Below are 19,647 nucleotides of genomic sequence, written 5' to 3'. Positions count from 1 at the left end.
CTAATGGCCACCAAACAGAAGGACACAATTCTATCATCAAAAGCAAGGGGCTCAAATAGGTGCCCTTCTCCAACAGAGTTCACAGACCCTCTGAATGTTACTGCAGGAGATCATCATTCTCCATTTCTCCAGTAGCATGCAGGTCCAGATATAAATGGAGCATAACAGGCAGTCTGATTCCACAGCCTAGCACCTCAAACACTTAACTAGTTCTTAATAAAGAATAAAAATACAAAAAAAAAAAAAGAAAAGCTTTGATAGTAAAGTTTTACCTGTGTTGACAGGGTTATTAATAAAAATCAATTCCATTGAAAGCAAAGATAACAGTGTCCAACTATTTGTAATTCTTGCAAACATTGTGTGTTAATATTTTTTTCTTAATACTGGATTTAACATGAGGAATCTTTTCATAAGCATCATCTACATAACAATAGACTATTTTCATTTCAGTGTAAATCTTAACCTGTTTTTACCGGTCACCAATTCTAATAACAAAAATAATGAATGAATACTACTAGAAAACTCTTACAGCTGTTACCCACAGGCCTGTTTTGGCTTTGGATTACTCCAGCAAAATCAGCAAACTCAAAATAATGTAAAATCCCTGTCTGTGGAACCATGTCTTTAGGAGTACTTAGGTTTCCACCCCCCTAGCCTCATTTGCCATTATGAAATCTTAGATTCCAAAGTTCCAACTAAAGAGCTCAATGGCATTAAAAGAAAACCAATTTTAATATGAAAACATGTATCAAGAAAACCTGGATTTCTTTCTCTTAAACTATGTTCCTACGGCAGATGATGAAGACCTATTAGAAGAGTTGTTAAAACGAGAAATGTAACCATTTTTTTCTGTTGTTGCTGTTATTTTTAATATTAAAGATGGCATTATTTCCCTTTCAAATGAAACAAAAGACAAAGATCGGTTGCCATACTCACATCACCTCCCCTCAGTTCTGAGGAATGGTAAGGTGTTGATTCGTTTCAGAAAAAGCATTTTTCCCTTGGCTTGGAAAGCTGTACATTTGTGTGTGCTTTTATAAAACTGTCTCTCTGAAGTAAATTCCATCAACTCTATTATCTAGAAGAATGAGTGGTTGGGATACATAGAATGGCAGGAGGAAAAAAGGAAGAAAGTAATACAAGTACGTAATTACCACCTTCTGGACTGGACACCTTACAATCAACTTTAGTTTCTCTACACCATTATCCCTAGTAGTAACAATTTCAATTCCACAATATATTGACACCATTATCGAGAGAGCAAAAGGATGGGATGTTTCATTTTTAAATAAATATGGTAAAAAAAAATATGCAATAAACCCCTCTTCACCACTCTGAAGGATTCACCTAGTATATGTCAAATTGTAAACATGCGCTCTGGTCAAACTTGAGCATTTTACTAAAAATAACTATGGCCAGATGATCATTAGAAGCTTTTTCACTGAATGAAAGTTAAGACTAACAAAAGCGTGTTGTCACCATAAATTTCTCACTGTGTTGCCATCTTCTACAAACTACATGCATTATCTAGTTAGTGGCAGAAGAGACTTCTGAGTTTTGGTTCAGTAGTGTTTGTTTTTTGTTGTCGTTTTAAGATTGTAACTATTAAATTAGGTTTTAAAAGATTATATTGCTTTGGATATCTATATTAAAGAAAAAAAAAGTTCAAAATTCAAACTGAAGCTTAGTGCCTTGGTGAATGGGAGCCAGATCTGTGTATGTATTTCAAATTAATCCTAACCATTTTTTTAATTAATTTTCTTTAGTGAGGTACTGAAGATCTGTCTAACCTGTTTTATGGTAGTCATGTTGTACAGGGCATTAAGTAATCTGATCTAATGAAATCTTATCTCTGCTCATGGCAGGGTGGTTAGGCTAGATGATATTTAAAGGTCCCCTCCAACCCAACCTATTCCATTATTCTGTGTTGTGCTGCTCAACTTTTTTTTTATGTTAGAGCAATATTTTTCTCACTCCAAGATACACTACACACTGATAATCAAGGTAAGGAACTATCAGTGTATTTCCACATAAATTAAAACCAAATTGTATTTTGGAATGAAAGGCAATTTAATCTCTGTGATTATTGTACAATATCAAAAGTCAGAGTGGTACAAAATGCTCTCAAATGGTGATCTTAGAAAGAAAATTCAAGAGAGAGCTGTACCTACCTCTTGCATTAAAAGAAACACACAAGATCATTCCCAGAAAGGGGGCAAGAGATGAAGATGAGAGAATTCAGTCAACCTGGCATCAATTAGCACTGTATAAAATGCTACCATTAAACTGCATCTGCGAGGAACTACACAAGAAAACTTATTATTTTTGTTCATATTATTTAGTGTATTGTATAATTTATGAATGACTTTTGAAAAGGATGGGAGAGATTACTATTTTTCTAGGTGTTTGCAGAAAGGCAAAGAATGAATAGCATTACAGAAAACAACTGGCAGACCAGCATGATGACTACTCCCAATATACAAGCCTGTCCACTCTGCCATACCTCCTTAGGGAAGGAAAAAATGGAGAAGTAACTATGCACAGTCACCTTTTCTACACTTGACGTTATTCAGTCAGCATTAGACAGAGGTAATAAAGTGACTATATGATGTACTGAGAGCTCATCTGGCTCTACGGTGAGGCTGCCAGCATAGTGCTTTTGCCCTGAAGGGGCTGAAAATATTTGACATCAACAACTTGATCTACTGGGATTGTGACAGCAGGTCTATATCTTTTTAGTGCAGTGTGTCAAACTGAAGAAGATAGGGAAAGTAACATGGGACAAATGTTTTGACCTCACAGTGCTGTGCTGTGGTGATGAGATACAAGTGTTATCATTTTTCCTGCTAAGGCTTGCCAGGAGCAATACCTTCTGCTGTACATATGAGTGGCCCTGTTTATGTACATGTACTGTTATATACTTGCTGAGAAAGCCATTAGTATTAAGTTTTATTTTAAAATATCAGTCTATTCCTTTCAGAAATATACAAATTATTTAATTAATAGTAATAGCTTTTATTTTTATATCAGATAAAGGATATGTAAACTTAAAGATTTATTTATTTTTTGTAAGTAATCAAGAATCATTTGGCAAGGACCTTTAGATACACTAATTGCCGAAGGGGGGAAAAACAAAACAAAACAACAACAACAAACTCTGGTGCATAGTTCTCAAAAGAAAATCACAACGCTGTTTCCTTGACAATACACAACACAAGCCTATCTGATATCGTCTTCATTCCTCTATATTCCTATTCTTCCAGAGCACTGTAAGTCAAAATCCTGCATATTTCATTGTTATTCCCACTTCATCAGATTAAATAAAGCAGAAAATTTAGATTTAAAAAGCATTAGACAGGATGTATGTGAGTACAGGCTCCTTGATACTATTGAAGTGAAAATACTTTAAACAGAACTAAAATCATATTTTTAGTTTATATTGTAATGCCTTTGTTAACTTGTAGGCATATCAGTCAAAAATAAGAAAAGGGCATTTAAGAATCTTAGTAATACTGTCTAAAAGCTTTTTAATCATGACTATTGTACAAAGACAGTATAGGATGCATGATAGTAATTGGAATAAACAGCTAAAAAAATAACAATACTAACCTATTCTAAATACTTCTGTGAACATATGGTGTGTCACAATTGTACCCTACCATAGACTGTCTTGAGATGAAAAAAAATATGTATTTTAGAACTTTTTTAGAATTTGACAGTTGTTTTTTTTTGGTAGATTCTGATGAAATAAATTATTTTCAAAACTTTTTCTACATCAAATGTTATTCTATTATGTAACTATATTACCATAATTAATGTGATAAACTCTGAAACCTTAATCTGCTAACAGAAGAGAGTGAGATATGCACATATCATTTGGAGAATGGTATTAAAGACAAGCATTCACAAAAGAGAAGGACTGTTTAATATTAATAAAAATATGGTCCTTGGTTTTCTAGATTCATTTATTAAGGTGGTTCTACTGTTAATTTTAGTGTGAAATAATTTGTTAATTATGAGCATATAGCCAAACACTCTGTAATACTGACAGACTCTACATGCGACATGAATTTATTTTCTCTTTTTTTTTTCCTGCCTAAAATCACCATGAGAGCACTCAATAAGATCATTTGTGGTTTTCCAGCTTAAAAGCTGTTATATGGCTTGTCATAGACGAGAAACACCATAATAAAACATAATCAGTAAGACACATCTCATCATTAGCAACCAATGCTAAAAAAAAAAAAATATATAAATATTTTCCCCAGTTATTTAGTAACTTCTTCAGAGGTACTAAAGGAAGAACATATCCAGAGAAGGAAAACTTGAAGCCCAAGTTTAGTAGAATTTCTCTGTTTCTCTCAAATGAGAATCCCGTAATTAGATCCTATATTTGCAACTAACAACTTCTAATGCAGAAAAAAATTAATCTCATACTCTAATAGTGAAACAATGTGTAAGATTGCTTTTTATCACAGTGTCTATTGTTATATTTCTTGATAATGTGAAAAGATACATTTTTTCTTCCCATCTAACATGAGAGAGTTATTCTTGCTATTTACCATGTTTTCAGGTTGACATTTTATTTGCATGTTGCTTCTCCCCATTTGAGGCTTCACACCGATGATGGTCCTTTGAGAAAATTAAGTACTCCAAAGCACTACCTCTTTCAGTGTTTTGTTGAATTTAAATTAAGATTCCCCATAGTAAGTTGCAAAATTGTTCAAAATTGACTCTAGGCATCCTAAGAACCCTAAAGCTTCTAAGGGACTTGTTTAAAACTAAAAACTGAATATCTCCTGAAGGAAAACTACATGTCAGATTTATATTATAATGTGTTATTGTGCTTTTTGTTCTAATTGGGTTTGAAGCCAAAACGCTGTTGTTTTGAAAATGTTCCTGAAGTATTATTCTGTTATTATTTTCACATACAAAAATAAACAAACAGCATAACAAATAGAACAAGAACAGTAGCTATTTGGAAAAATTGTACATCCATTAGATATATTATTTAATTGTACAGTTTTATGTCACATACAAGTAATTAGTTTTAATATTTATGATTAAGCATAGTAACATCTTATACAATTACTTTAACTGAGTGTCTCATAGGACAGTGCTTTATTTTAAAATTTTTAGCTTAGCCTCAAAAAATAGATAAGGAATCTGATTAAGAAAACTTTATATGCCAATAAAGGGCACATAATTATCAGCACATTTATACCACTACTTTTCACTTTGGTACTGTTAAAATGCTATTATTTAATGCTAATCAACACAGTGAAAGCAGCTGAGACATGAGAAGTCTAAATGCACTGTTTGTTTTTTTTTTTTTAAATCAGAGAATCTTCTCAAGAACATTTGTGGACGTTTAAATCTTCTTTGATATACACTACAGTTGAGTATTTTTCTTCTGTACAGCACCTAAGTTATATTAGATTCAAATATAAATGTAGAGTTATTCATTCGGGATTAGAATTTTTGACGTAACAATATAAGGCTGCTGCATATTCTTAAAGGAACCACAATACAAATAATAAAAGTATTGTCACAGCTTCTTTTAATCATAGAAACTCTCTCATCTTTGAGATTTAATCTTTTGAGACTGAAAGTTGACCTAGCAACTACCTTATATTATTTTAGAACTTTTTTAAAACTTTTCCCTTTTAAAAATGACTCCTGGTTACCATTTAACATAAGCTCTCTATATGTAAAGGAGACTTACATGGGCAATGGAAACTTTTATAAAACAAAACAAACTAAACAAAATCTATATCTTTTAAAGTTACACCATCAGTACTTAAAGTGTCCATGGTCTTCTGAGTTGTAAAAATTACTAAAGCAACAGCTTGTCAGCCTGAAGTACACATCAGATATAATTAATAGCTCATTAGGTTTTCTGGAGATTAAAAAAGGAGGTTCTGTTCTTGTTCATCATAATTAATTAGAAAGTCACGTGTTTCTTTAATGGCTTTCATAAGCCGGATTTGGCCCTTAGGTTTGTTTTAATACAACCATAAATTGATGTAGTCATTTTCATCACAAAACTTCTCCTGCAACGACTTAGTTTCAAACCATCCTTTTTTTTTCCACTTTCTTGTGCCTCTCTAGGTCCACTCTACACAGCTAAATCAAACAGAAAAGTAGTATTTATGTGTACAAATATCCTGTTTAACATCATACTTGTATTAAGTTATTAAATATTTCCTCTGAAGTTTGTTTCTTGAAAGTTCAAAATTTAACAAAGCATATTTAAATACAGAAGCAGCTCCTTTCAGATTGAAGGACTAAGGCAACGCACACTCAGCTGATGTGAGAAATGGAGAGTTAACCACCTGGATTGTCAAGATGCTCTAGGTTTTACGTGTCTTCTATACGGAGACAGCTAGCTATGACATCAAGTCTGTATATACACCTGTACCATTAAACTGTAGGAAGAGCCTTAGTTAAACATTTCTTACCTTCTACTAAGAAAGTACTCCTACTCAGTAAGGTATGGTTCACATCAGATCCAGCTCATTCACTTAAATAAGTATGTGAGATTTGGGTATCCTCAACAAGTCTGAAATTCTGCCATGACAGACACAGTAATACTATGCCAGGCTTCGTTACTATGAGATATATCATAACACTCAGACATTAAATATACAAACAAGCACAAAATCACTGCACTCAAAATTCCAGTGCTGAAAACTATTGAGATTCTTGAAACAAACATTTAAATTGTAGTTTACTGAACAGATTAAAATTCTGTTCTCTCAATGTCTACATGTTTCTGCACTACAGGAAACAGATGGCCTTTAACATCAACGAACCTTTGCAAAGAAAAAGGAAAGGAGTTCAAATACAAGTCAAGTCAATGTGCATTTCAGGTTGCCCGTTTACACATAACTCCTTTACAAGCGTACATCTCAGACCATGTAGAAGGAATATCTATTCTACATTCACTCACACTTAAATTCTCAATAGGAAAACAATGGAAGAAGCTTACATACCACATATACCAAATAGAAATGTGCTTCTATAGGAAAAGCTACTTTAGATGAGATCAGTTTTGGTGCTGTCACCAATATCAGTTACTTCACAGCACAGCTGAAGGATCCATAGAGCAGATCATTGAAAACTTTTGAAAAGTAAATTATGTCTTCAAGGAAGAGCATTTCAGCTCATTGCATAGTAGCTGGCATTGATCCTGAAGATACTTTTTTCTTGGGCTATCAGTATTTTTTGCCAAGTTTATATAATTCAGTATGTTCTCATTTTTATTTTAACACCACACAGACTTCATTAGTACGGACAAATGTTTGAAATATAACATTTGTTCTTACTATAGTAGACACATACAATAGTGGGAAGATTGGGTGACATGAAAGTACAGGTATAAAAGGTCTACAAGCTTCATATATTAAGCAATTACCAGTGGGTCATACCATCCATTGATAATTACAACTGTTATTAACTGATAGGATATCCACACGTTTTCCATGTATTTAGGTATTTATTTTGAAAACACAAAATCATTAATGTGTTAGAGACAGAAAAAGGCTTTGAACGCATTTAGGTGAGTATAAGACAGGTTTTAACACAACTTATATATATGTATACATACATGGAGATGAAGAGACTTCTGTCTAATTTGGAACCTTCTATAAAATGTTTGTTATTTCATTTAACTACCTTGTCACCTTACATGCAGTTAGAATAAAGCATGATTTCTTACGATATTACTTTTAATTAAAGTACAAAATATTTCTCATTTAGAAGCTAAGCACAATAGGAAGAGGGAAGTTTACATGCTTGCAGTTTCAAGGAAAGATCAAGACATTGTTCCTCAGTATGACTCATAACCAGGAATTCATATCTAGATTCCTGTTAGGTCACACATCTGACTCATGTCCTCTCACGAGGTGTGGTTCAAAAGCTATCCTGAAAGTTGTAAGACACTAATATTCAAACATACCAAGGAGATTTTTCAGTCTCTTTGAAGTGACTAATGAGAATTATTTCAGCCATTACTTGCAGATATTTGCTCTCAAAGACAGAAGTCCATACTTACAAAGGTTTTAACAGCAGAAATACTGGGTAGGTACATTTACAAAACATTTTAGGCTGATCTATATTATGTGGTATAAAGACAAGGCAAGACTTCATGGCAACTTATATATATATATTTCTAATTAATTTTAAAGTCACTTTGAATTTCTAAGAAGCACCATTTTTTTAAAATTTTTTTTTTAATATTCTCCATTAAAACAAACCCAAAACACAGCCAGGGGCTTTGTGGTGCTTAGCTGCCTGCCATGGTTAACAGACAACAGGAGCTTACAACAAGAAGCAAAACAGGGAACAAACTAAAGGAAGAGCAATGATTATGTAGGGAGCAACAGATTTATAACTATGTAAAACCTGTAGAAATAGTCCTACTGTTTTTCATTTTGCTACGCTCAGAAAGTTTCCCTGAGAAACAAAACATTATCTCTCACAGCTTTAACTCTACATGTAACTCTCCACCCTGAACAGCCACTTCGTATGAAAGTTCAATTCTGTAAATTAGAATCTGGCACACACACAGTTAAACAAAGCTGCCTTACATGAAGTTTACTTACTTTCAACAATCTCACGTGAGGTTGTGTTTGATTTTCATTACCACAATGCAATCTGATAAATTGGAATTGTTTCTTGAAATTTAACCTTGGTTCCTGAATAGCCAAGGATGCAAGACATAAGTTTAAAATCAAGTCATAGAAGGAGAGAAAGTAAAATAGTAATGTCAATATTTTAACTACATTATGATACGACCAATCATTTTAACCAGCCTTTTGCAAACAGGATTTATTTTGTAAAGATTACCCAGAAAAACAGTTTTTCCTGAGCAGAGGCTATTTTTTATCATCTATCCCTGCATTTGAGTAAATAGGTACCTGGGCCACGAACTTCTTTGTGCTTTGTAGTACTTCGCATTCAAAGGTCAAACCAATTGATTAAAATAGCAACTAGCAAGTCCATATAATGTGGTTACATGGTGGCCCAATAGCCTCCATGCGCACCTCATTAGGTCTAATTGCATTGAAGTGAACTGTAATTCACTGTTAATCTAAAACAGCTGAGAGGATAGCGTTCTTCACACAAAGTGCAGTCAGGTAAGTAATTTCAAGCGTGCTTTGAGTCCCTGCAAATTACAGCAGAATTAAAAGAAAGCTTGCATATTACTGACAAAATGAAAAGGACAGTAATCAGTGGATCAGGCTGGAGAGGTGGAGGCTTAATACCTAAGTGCAATACACTTTTTCCTAGCAAAAATTTCAGGTATGTGCATGCATTAAACATCCAGAGGCTTGATAGAATAATATTCAACCCATTCTTTATGTGCTATAGGTAACCCCACCCTCACACCTCTATCTTCATACTACTAAACACCAAATATTGCTGCAGAGTGAATATGCAAGAATAGTGTGAACATACGCTTAAGACTCCCCTCTGTGTCATACAACAGCAACTTTATTGCCAGCTATCTGGATACCTTTCCCCAGATTATGGGAAACACACAAAAATCAAATCAAAATGATAAGCAACTCCTGAAAAACCAACTGGAAGAGAAATGACAACGATTTTAATTTTAAACCCAAAATCTAGCCTTTGCAGTAGAATAAGATCATTACAGCACTTACCTTCTACATGTCTGGCTTGCAGAGCAGAATCCATGCTTGAAGGTACAATGTAAGCTGTAGTGACAGCTTGCACCTCAAGGAGTGATCTACTTTGATGTGGAAGAGACAGCTAAAGAGAACATCTCCAAAACCTCACACCCAGAGAAACAAAGGCAGCTCTCAGAGGAAAATGCTTAGATGCTTACTGCGGCTTATGTCTGATTACTGTTGTGTGTGTCAGGTTAGGAATCACAGATTAGGTATCTTTATGCCAGGTGAATCTCATAATTTGAGCCCTTCCCCCGTCTGACCTCTTAAATCTAGCTTTGCATGTCTGAAACAGACAAAACAAGCTAAAAAGTCAAATGCTGTCACAGTCAACAATTATATGCAAGACAAAAAGAAAAAGGTAAGTTTAAACATGTAAAAATTTACCAGCCTGCATATTCACAACTCAACTCCTAACTGAATTGTTTGTTAAAGCACTCTTTTTTTTAACCACAGTGTGGGACCCCATATTGTAGAGTGGGTGTCTGCTGTGCAAAAGGACAAAAAACACTCATTTCCCAAACTGCAAATCAAAGCATCAGGCTGGAGAGAACAGAGAGACGTAAGTAGAGACAGGTACACAAAGAAAGCATGAAAGTAAGAAAGGCAACATCCATAGAACAACCCCAGCCTGATATTCTTTTTCATTTCTTTCATAGGCATTATAACAAGAGAGAGTTTTAAATATTTTAATTTAATGAGGTCACCTTTTAAATGTTTTCAGTAAGTTTCAAGTAAAGGGTCCACTCAGAGGAAGGCACAAAAGTGATGACACATGATAAACTTGTCAAAGCGAGAAGAAATAGTATTATGGCAATTGAGATATAAGAGGTTAAGAGCTTAGACAAGAACTTGAAATGTTTTCCTAACCATCCAAAGAATCATCTGAAAGATGCTACTCGTAAACGAACTACAGGACTAAGATGAAACTTAGCTATAAGGAGGTCTAAGGTGATGGTGATGAATCTGGGCCTCCATGAAAGGCCAGGTGGTAAAATATGCCTCAGGACAGGGAAGAATGTCTGATAAAGCATTCTGTTTTAGTCATGTACAGCTCTATCAGTCAAATCCATTAATTTAGAGCAGATCGTTATTGCAACCAAATATATCATTATGAAAGGATAGAAAAAAGTCCATAGGTGACATTCTTTAGATCTGGGATTCAGTAGTTTGGAGATGGTAGCTGAATAAGTTTGCATGTAGGACTACTGTGCTCTTTTAATTAAAAATTAATAAATATATATTACCTAGGAAATGGTCATCACACTTACTCTTGTACTAAGGCAGAGGGTGGAGAATACTTTTTTCTACTTTCTCCATTGCTTAGTAGTTTTTCTAAAATCAGGGGAGCAAAAGATGATGCTATGCAAAATATGTCTATCAATATGTTAATTATTACAATATTACAGTGTACTTTTTAGAAGCTGACCATATGTAATATCCTTCACTTTGGAAGGGGAGATTTGGCAGATTGGTAGATAAATTAAATTTGTAAGTGCCCACTCTGAAGCCATTTTCTCTTAAAGCCATAGGAAAATATTTCAATATACTATAATGCCACTATATGCCAAACAAATTGATTTTCTGCTCTACTTAGTTATTTATGATAATGAGATATCACTGTATTGGTAAGACCTTCTTCATCACTTATGGTGGGATATTTCTTGTGAGAAATTGAGACGAAACTGCAGAGATGACAGAACTTGTACTAAAAGTACCTGATAGCTTTCTGAGCTTCATTCAATTTTAAACCTCTAAACAAGAAAGTTAACTCCCAGACTTCATTTGATCCAGGATACAATCCTCCTCGGTCCGTGATTCTTTGCCTCAATCACACAAGTCATAAAACATCTTGAACTTTTCTCATTGCTTTCAATCAAAGTCAGCATAACTGTCTCACCTGATTTCTGATGAGATTGGTCACTCTGGAGGTCATCTGTGATGACCTATAAAGGGAATGAAAAGGAAGAGGTGAATAGAATTCATTTCATTAGTAGTGGAAGAAAAAAAAATCGTTACCAAAGGACTGACCACTACTGTCTGATGGAGGAAACAGATTCCTCCATGCAGCCCTCCCAAGTATGCTTTGATCCCATTTCTTTCAACATACCATCTTCACTGATCTTTCACCTAGGAGGAGTTTTTCTTGTCCCCTCAGTTAATATTTATGGGAAAAACAACATGGCTGTACATGTAAAGAATTAACCCTGAAAAGCTGCAGCTGCTAACAGAGGGATGTTTAAATGGTTAGCATTACTTTCTGAACCTACTGTTCCTTAACTATTATTTAAATTAGTGTCAATTGCATTACTTCACAAACTAATGCAAGTACAAAATTTGATAGCATGTAGAATATGCACCCAACTGACTGAAATTGCCATCTATCTAAACATGCTGCTACCACTGTTGCTGCATCATACTAGAGCTTCTCTGTAATTTTCTGTCCCAATCTTTAACATAAATATGCTTTAGTTGTTAAATGTCCCTGAAGACATTAAGTAACAAAATAGCTAAGTACGTAGTTACCAAGGTACTCCCCAGGTAGGATGTGCTCTGCATTAAGAACTGTGATTATAACCGCCGCATTCATGATTTTCTTTGTTGCTGATAAGCAAATTGCTAATATCCAGTAAGAATGCTTCATTAATAACTTTCTTTAATTATATATAGAATAATTACATGTTTATACAATGAACATATGATTATGTTAATATAGAATTTGCTGTTCCAGTCAGTGTAGAGCATTAAAGCACTATGACACTAGTCACACATATGATACTATGCAAAAATAATAATTTAACTTATTTAAACTGTACTTTGTGAAAAGTGGAAACATCTTATGTACAAACTGTGTCTCTATCTGAATTGTGCATTGGAGCGAATCACATCTCTCTTGCTTCCTATTCAGTCTCAGGAATTCAGAAACTTCTAGTTCTAGACTTCACTAAGTTGACTTTTTGGCCAACACTGAAGGTCAATGCCTGTCCTGTCTACACTTCAGAATCCCCATCTCTTCACCCACTTCTTCAACACCTTAATTTCACTTTGAAGGTTTGTTTTAAAGCTAGGAAAATCTACATGATATTTGACTAATGAAGTTTTGATCAGACGCAGAAGTTTACATACACTCTATAGTTGAGTGCTGTGTACTCATACGTAGAGAAGGCTGTTGCAACACATAACTAACACCCACACAAAATTAATAACACAAAAATATTGAGAGGGTGTTTATATATTAATAGAAAATACTGCAGTGTCCTAAAGACAAACAAATGCATGATTGGTTTGTGATTTACTTGCAAGTGCCTGCTTTTTATTGTCAAATGTAAATCTTTAAATTTTTTCCCTTTTCTGGGACAAGTTACAATTGTAATATCTTTTATTTTTCCTTTTCTTCCCTTAATATTAAAGAAAAAATACCCCTGAAATATCACTTGATTGATTGTAATGGCCAGCTGTTACAATCTCAATGGAAGTATAAGAACTGCTGCCTAAGGTGCACTGAAGAGTGCCAAGCCTCATAGCAACTCAGCTCATCCTAAAAAGCACCACAGTCTGGAGTGAAAACTGCAATTTTAAATTCTCCTAGAGACCCATTATTTGCAAACCATTGACACAAACAGCTCCAGTCCCCCCATCAGTGTATACCTGGGGAGCCCTTCATCCACAGAGCCCTGCATGCTCAATAAGTTTACATACTAGAAGTCCTTATGAAATTTTGGCTAAAGAGGTATTCTTACATATATTAAATGTTTTTTTCTCTATCATCTAAAAAGATCATAAATATATTAAAATCTACACTCAGTCCACCTTGATTTAGGATGTTTTCATTATAGAAAACAAGCTTGGTATCCAAAAAAATGTATTAAAAATAGGAAATCCAAGACAACTCTCCCTAGACTTCTAAGGTAGCTTTAAACAATAGCTTAACATATTTTTAAATGGTTAGAATTAAGGTAGAGAAATGAATCTAGAATTTTGACCTTCCCTGAAATTTTCATCCCAAACGATGTTTTTAAGTTGAGCTAGAAATGCTTGAGAAAAGGGGTATACATGTAGACACTGAAACATATTGCTGTACAATGGAACCTGATATGAGTGCCTATCATTTATACTAACCTTCTGTACAACTTAAAAACAAACAAGCAACAACAAAAAACACACACACAAAAACACACACACAAATACACACTTTTAAAGGACATATTTAACTTAATCTGATTAATTGATGATAACCACCATTTGCCATAAGCAGCTGATACTCAAGACTATCATCAGCCAGACTAGTCAATGTTCAGTATACTGAATATCTTGCTTTTTTAACCTTGCTTTTGTATTGAGTTTTTAAGTGTCTGCCTCTCTAGTTTATGTAAAATTAAAACAAAAACAAAACAAAAAAACAAAAAAAGAAGTACTGATATAGCATTACCTTTAAATTTACAGAAAATTCAAGATGGAGAAATTGAAGAAATTTGTTACTTTGTAGACTACAATTGTGCTCTTCACAGTTCTACTCAAAGATACTTTTATTGCAATATCTTTCCTAAGTATACCAAAATATCATATTTACTACATCAATTAATAGGATTTTCTTTCCTTTTTTTTTTTTTTTTTTCCCCTCCTTCAGTTTTATGGGGTTTTGCTGCTCCCTTCTGCTTTATATTGGGGAAAAATCCTTCAGTTTTATACTAAAAGAGTATTTTAGTTTTTATTTTTAACCTACTCTTTCTTTCAAAAAAAGTGAATGTGCTTGAATGGCAAAACACGCTAGACTTATTTAGACTCCAGTATATCAGAAGTAGAAGTATAGGCTTCTGCAACATACCCCAGAGTTAAGCTCAATTATGTTAATGGACCAGGCAAATATTACCTTCTGGTGTGAAGATTTTGTATGTTATTACATATTGCTTGAGTAATTTATCCATCCATTGCAATGGTTTAGTATTCCTAGTGGATCTACAAATGTTTTTCCTTATATTTATCAAAATCTCTCTTTTTTTTTTTTTTTGTCTTATCAGGTGCACTTTATCTTCTGAATGTTTTCCTAATAGAAGAAATGCTGGAGGACAGAGAACGTATCACAAAGAATCAATAGCCTTATTCATATTCACTGACACTCCAACTGCTGATTTCTTTACAGGGAAATTGGCTCTTTTCCCCTACAATTAGAAACTTCTCATACTATCAGCCAAGGCTGTTCCATGCAAATCTGAGAATGAGCAGGAAAGGTGGAAATATACCAACTCTATGATGGCAAATAACAAACGATAAGAGAAACAAGAACTCACACGGAGCCAAAACATTTCAGCCAAATCCAAATACACATTGCATATACGGTATTGCATATGCACGCACTCTGTAGCAGTTGCAGCTGCAGCTGTAGCAAAACACCTACTAAAATCCAACTGTGAACAAGTATTAACAGGCTCATTGCATCAATCCCATGGCAAAAGTGACACTGAGACATGAAGTGGTTGCTAATTATCCACCAGCCATTAATATATCTCCTGCTGCTGAGTCCTATCTCCTAACATTCCATCTGCGATGCTTTTTTACCTTATTTCCAATTCAGCTACTGAAAATTTCATATGTAAGATATATTTCTTGGTCAAAGCAAAATGCAGCTCTGAGGAGGCTTCAATCCACAGAATCATGTAACACAATAGGAAGAATATTCATTGTAAATCCTTAGCAAATATCTTCATCAAAAAACTATCAAAAGACTTCAGATGACAGCATGAAACCTTGCAGTTGCTTTTTCTGATTTTTTGTTTGTTTGTTTTTGTGACAGAACAAGAGAGGTCTTGTGAAATTATCACCAAAAGGAAATTTTCCTTGGCGAAACCACTTTTTCAACTGTAGAAATATTTCAAAACTATTATGTTCGATATTTATTCTCTAAGGATGAATTAAAAATATTTATTTATTTATTTTATTGTATACACAAAAAAGGATTTATTTGTAACACATAAAACATGGTGTTAACAACAGGTAAGTTTGTTGTAGCTTAAAGTATTTGTTGATACTTAATGGATTTTGCACAACATATTTAACATTTGTGCTGTGCTGGGAAAACAGAATAAGTATTAATCTCTTCCACCAATTAATTTGCTCAACAGTCAGCCACTACTAAATGGACTTTTGCACAGGTTTACAACACCATGTCTAATGAACTGGCACCCTCAGTAACCCGTACACAGAAAATATGCAAGTGATGATACAGGTTTTCTTTAAGGTTTTCTTGGAGCAAATGGAATAAATGTTCATGATACCTCAGCTCCGAGGTACAGCGAGAATGCAAGGGTTTCTGATCTGCATGGTCAAAATGGAACTGAGGCCAAGTTAATAACTAGCAGGGAGATTAAATCAGAGTTCAGAAACAAATGGGATGAACTTCATCAATTTTCTTTTTCAGAACTGCAAGTATGCTACAGCTAGAGGCCTGCTACATGAAGGAAGACTGAGCAGATGTTAGCATATGTAGTCCTTTCAAAGCTAACACATAGGAATGCAGCAGTTTCTTACAAATTCACAGTCACATTGTGTACTCCAAATTAGAGTTCACATTTTACATTGTTTATATTTGCATTGCTCATATTTGTATTATTGGAAATATTATGGTGGAATGCAGTGTTTTTTGTAAAAAGACAATTTAGTTTTTATCAATACTTTCCACTCCTCTAATTTCAGTTCAGACCTTCTGTTTAAAACTACTGCCAAGTCATTCACCTTCCATACCTTTCCTACTCATATTTCCCATACCTCCAGTAGTCAGTCATCTTGTTTCTTGGGAAAGTCTCCTTATCTGTCTCCAAATTTTTTAACACTACTTTTTCTTCTTTCTTTCTTTCACATCTTTCAAAGCCCTTTTTAATAGCATCCAGAATTTTGCCTTTTTTACATTAAAAATTGTGGAACATCCCATAAACACACTAAATGGCATTAATCAACTTCGATCATTTCTTCTTGAGCTTGTATGTATTTTTTCTGGACTATAGGGGAGGCCCAGAATACAGCCACGGCAATAGTGCTGACAATGCAAAAACAAGCAGACATTAAAAAGCATTTTTTATATTTGGGACTACAGTTTGAAAATATCAAGTTGGTAAGAAAAATACATTCCACTGACAAGAGCAATGAGCTATCAGCTCCAAAACAGGTAGTTTTCCCTAGCTGGGGTCTGAATACCATTCAGGTACAATATGCTAGATTAGCACTTAGAAATGTTACAAAAAGAAAACATATTATACATTATCAGTAAAAATATATCATTATATCAATATATAAATATATATAAATGATATATATGATATATATGTGATGTATATAATATATAAATATATCATTATATATTGATATCATATATAAGTAAAAATAATCATGAGTTTTACAGATTTTTTATGACTCTCCATAAGTAACAAGTCTATCCTCATAACCCACAGGTAGGGAAATATATTCTTAGTTCTATTTTACAGAGGCATAAAAATATTACAGGTATCAAGGAAGCCTGTTCTGGAGCCAATAAATAAAACCAGATTTTCTGAGTCCTTGCCTCCTGTCCAAATTACACAAAAGATTTAAATAAATCAGTCTACTACTGTAGCAGCAATCACCAGAAAATCAGAGAAGACACAGAATCAAATCAAGAACAGTATGGGTATTACTACAATGCAGGGTGAAGACATAAAATCTTTAGTGTCTTTCATGAGGTACACTTATAAAGGACCAAAGCCCAGGCTGTTCATTTTTACATGTTTACATTATACGATTTTGATAGACCTCTGATATTTTGATGAACTACTGAGCTGTTGTGTTCTACACACATATTCTACTCAGCTTTCTTCCAGATGATAATCTACTGGACACTATTTGAATTTTATATGAAAAAAGTCTATTGATACTAACTGATATGGTATGAGAATTTGGAGTGCTATTCTGAATGGAAGGACACCAAACATTCTCCACTCTCTTAGTAACCCCCTTCCCTAAAATTCACTTCATCTCCACTACTGTTGTTTCTGGGTTAATTTAAACAAAAGTTCTTATGTTTGGCCAAGAGAGGGAAACTGAAAATGACACTAAAAATGCCTCCATTTTGTCAGGCTAGGGAAGCCAATGCCACTGTTCCATTCAGAACCTAGAGGCACAACAACTAATGAATGCACTTACAGTACATTAGCAGATCTACAGCTGCAGAAAGACTGTTCAGATGAAGGGGGGTATTCACACTATCTCATATATCTAAGTGCAGATTCCTTTTGAAAAAAAAAAAAAATTTAGATTTTTTTTTATATCAAGAAACACTGGTGCTGTGACAACCTTCTGCTGTCATTGATCATTGTTTTCATGGGATTTGACAAACAAGGAGAAAAAAACCTTCATGAAGGTCTTTGCTAGAATCCTTCATATTTAGTTATAAAAACTTGCATGTATAGAAATAGGAAAAGTATTTCACACAGAGTGAGCTGGAATGTTTTTTGTAGCTGTGTGCAATACCTACCTTAACTTAGTAGTATAACAGGCATAATATACTTTTATAAAATCTGAAAGGCAATAAAAAAAAACAAACACGTTGAATATTGGTTGAGATGAAACTCACTGTCTGTGCCTAAATTGTGGAACAAACACATTCTGTGAGGTTCCCTGAGTGCTAGCCACCAGGGGCACTGTGAGCTCTAACAGGGCATACCAGGGCCCCATACTTGTGCACTCTCATTTCCTTTGGAGGGAAACCTGGGCTCCACCCATATGGGCAATCAGAGCCCCAGGACAGCACTGACTCCTCTGGAGCACACCTGTCTCAAAATGTGGAAAACAAACAAACAAAGCAATCATTACACTTTAGCACAGCAAACAGGTTCTATTTGATAACACCTTTGCTGTGTATAGACTATATTGCACACTATCACAATGACTGTATGTCACAATCCTATTGAAATAAGCTATTTCTAGTGTAAAAGCAATGTATTAAACTTAGCCTTTTGATACTCTGGTACGTATATTCATCGTGGGAAAATGATCTGTTGAATAGGAGGCTTTATGGGATGTGCTGTGGCTTGAATAGTTTTTTAAGAGTTTTTGAAATTAATTAAACTGGTAATTCTATCTAACACAATTCTATCTAACACATGCATTGTGGAAGTGTAATAGGAATCATTAACCTATAGTTTAGATATTAGACTAACTAATGCATTATACTTTTTAATAAAAAAATCTCTTTCATAGATGGAAACAATCAACATATATACAACCAGCTGAAAAGTATACTGTAGGCTAGATTTCATTCCCTCTCCTTCCAACTGCTTTACATCACTTGGGAGTTGTTTATGTTTTGTTTCTTTTTTTTTTTTTTTTAAATGATCTGAGACAAAATTTTTGATTACACTCTGTGACTTTATCCTTCCTGAGTAGAAATTCAGTGGGCACACACAAACCTAAACTTGGGATGAAGTCCCTTTGAAAACTTGCCCTCTTGTGTTTAAACACAGTTAGATACTGAAAATTAACATCATCACTAAATACGAGAAAACACTGAAGGGCATGACTTCAAACATTAGAAACTACATACTCACTATTTTCTTTTCTTCAATAGTTTCAATTACCTCATTAATATTTGTTTTCATGCTACAGAGAATATACTTTGGAACATCTGTTTGTTGAACTGGGTATCACTGAATCACAATTGGCCACTAATAGCTGCAACAAAGAAAATTATGGGAAGATTGTTTCTAAAGCACAAATGTTTGCAGTTGCTGTTTTCCAGCAGCGAATATGCTTTTGGAAAAAAGAAATAAACATTAAGAAGGGAAGCACTGTGGTCTCCCCGCTGTCAGTATCACATATTCCATGAATGGGAGCATCATTTTGTTACTATGTAGCTAAACAACTGCTTAAGTGATCGATAAAGACCATTATCTTAAATCATAGCATGAATTCCCAATATCATACATAA

At 34.1% G+C, this 19,647-nt stretch overlaps 2 long non-coding RNA genes across 4 annotated transcripts in view; one reads left to right on the top strand and one right to left on the bottom strand.

Moving 5' to 3' along the window:
- Positions 1 to 19,647, bottom strand: part of LOC310903335 — a 581,276-nt gene that overhangs the window by 212,805 nt on the left and 348,824 nt on the right. For all 3 annotated transcript variants that reach the window (XR_014587462.1, XR_014587463.1, XR_014587464.1), the window contains one exon: positions 11,596 to 11,641. This is a non-coding gene — a long non-coding RNA (uncharacterized lncRNA). The remainder of the gene's footprint in view (positions 1 to 11,595; positions 11,642 to 19,647) is intronic.
- On the top strand, positions 9,674 to 16,676 carry LOC310903336. The gene is made up of 3 exons (XR_014587466.1): positions 9,674 to 10,056; positions 10,152 to 10,257; positions 14,714 to 16,676. It is a non-coding gene; the product is annotated as an uncharacterized lncRNA (long non-coding RNA).

Source organism: Anser anser, assembly GCF_964211835.1.
Source record: "Anser anser genome assembly, chromosome: 8".
In the NCBI taxonomy this organism is placed as follows: domain Eukaryota; kingdom Metazoa; phylum Chordata; class Aves; order Anseriformes; family Anatidae; genus Anser; species Anser anser.
This window is presented reverse-complemented; position numbering and strand designations above follow the sequence as displayed.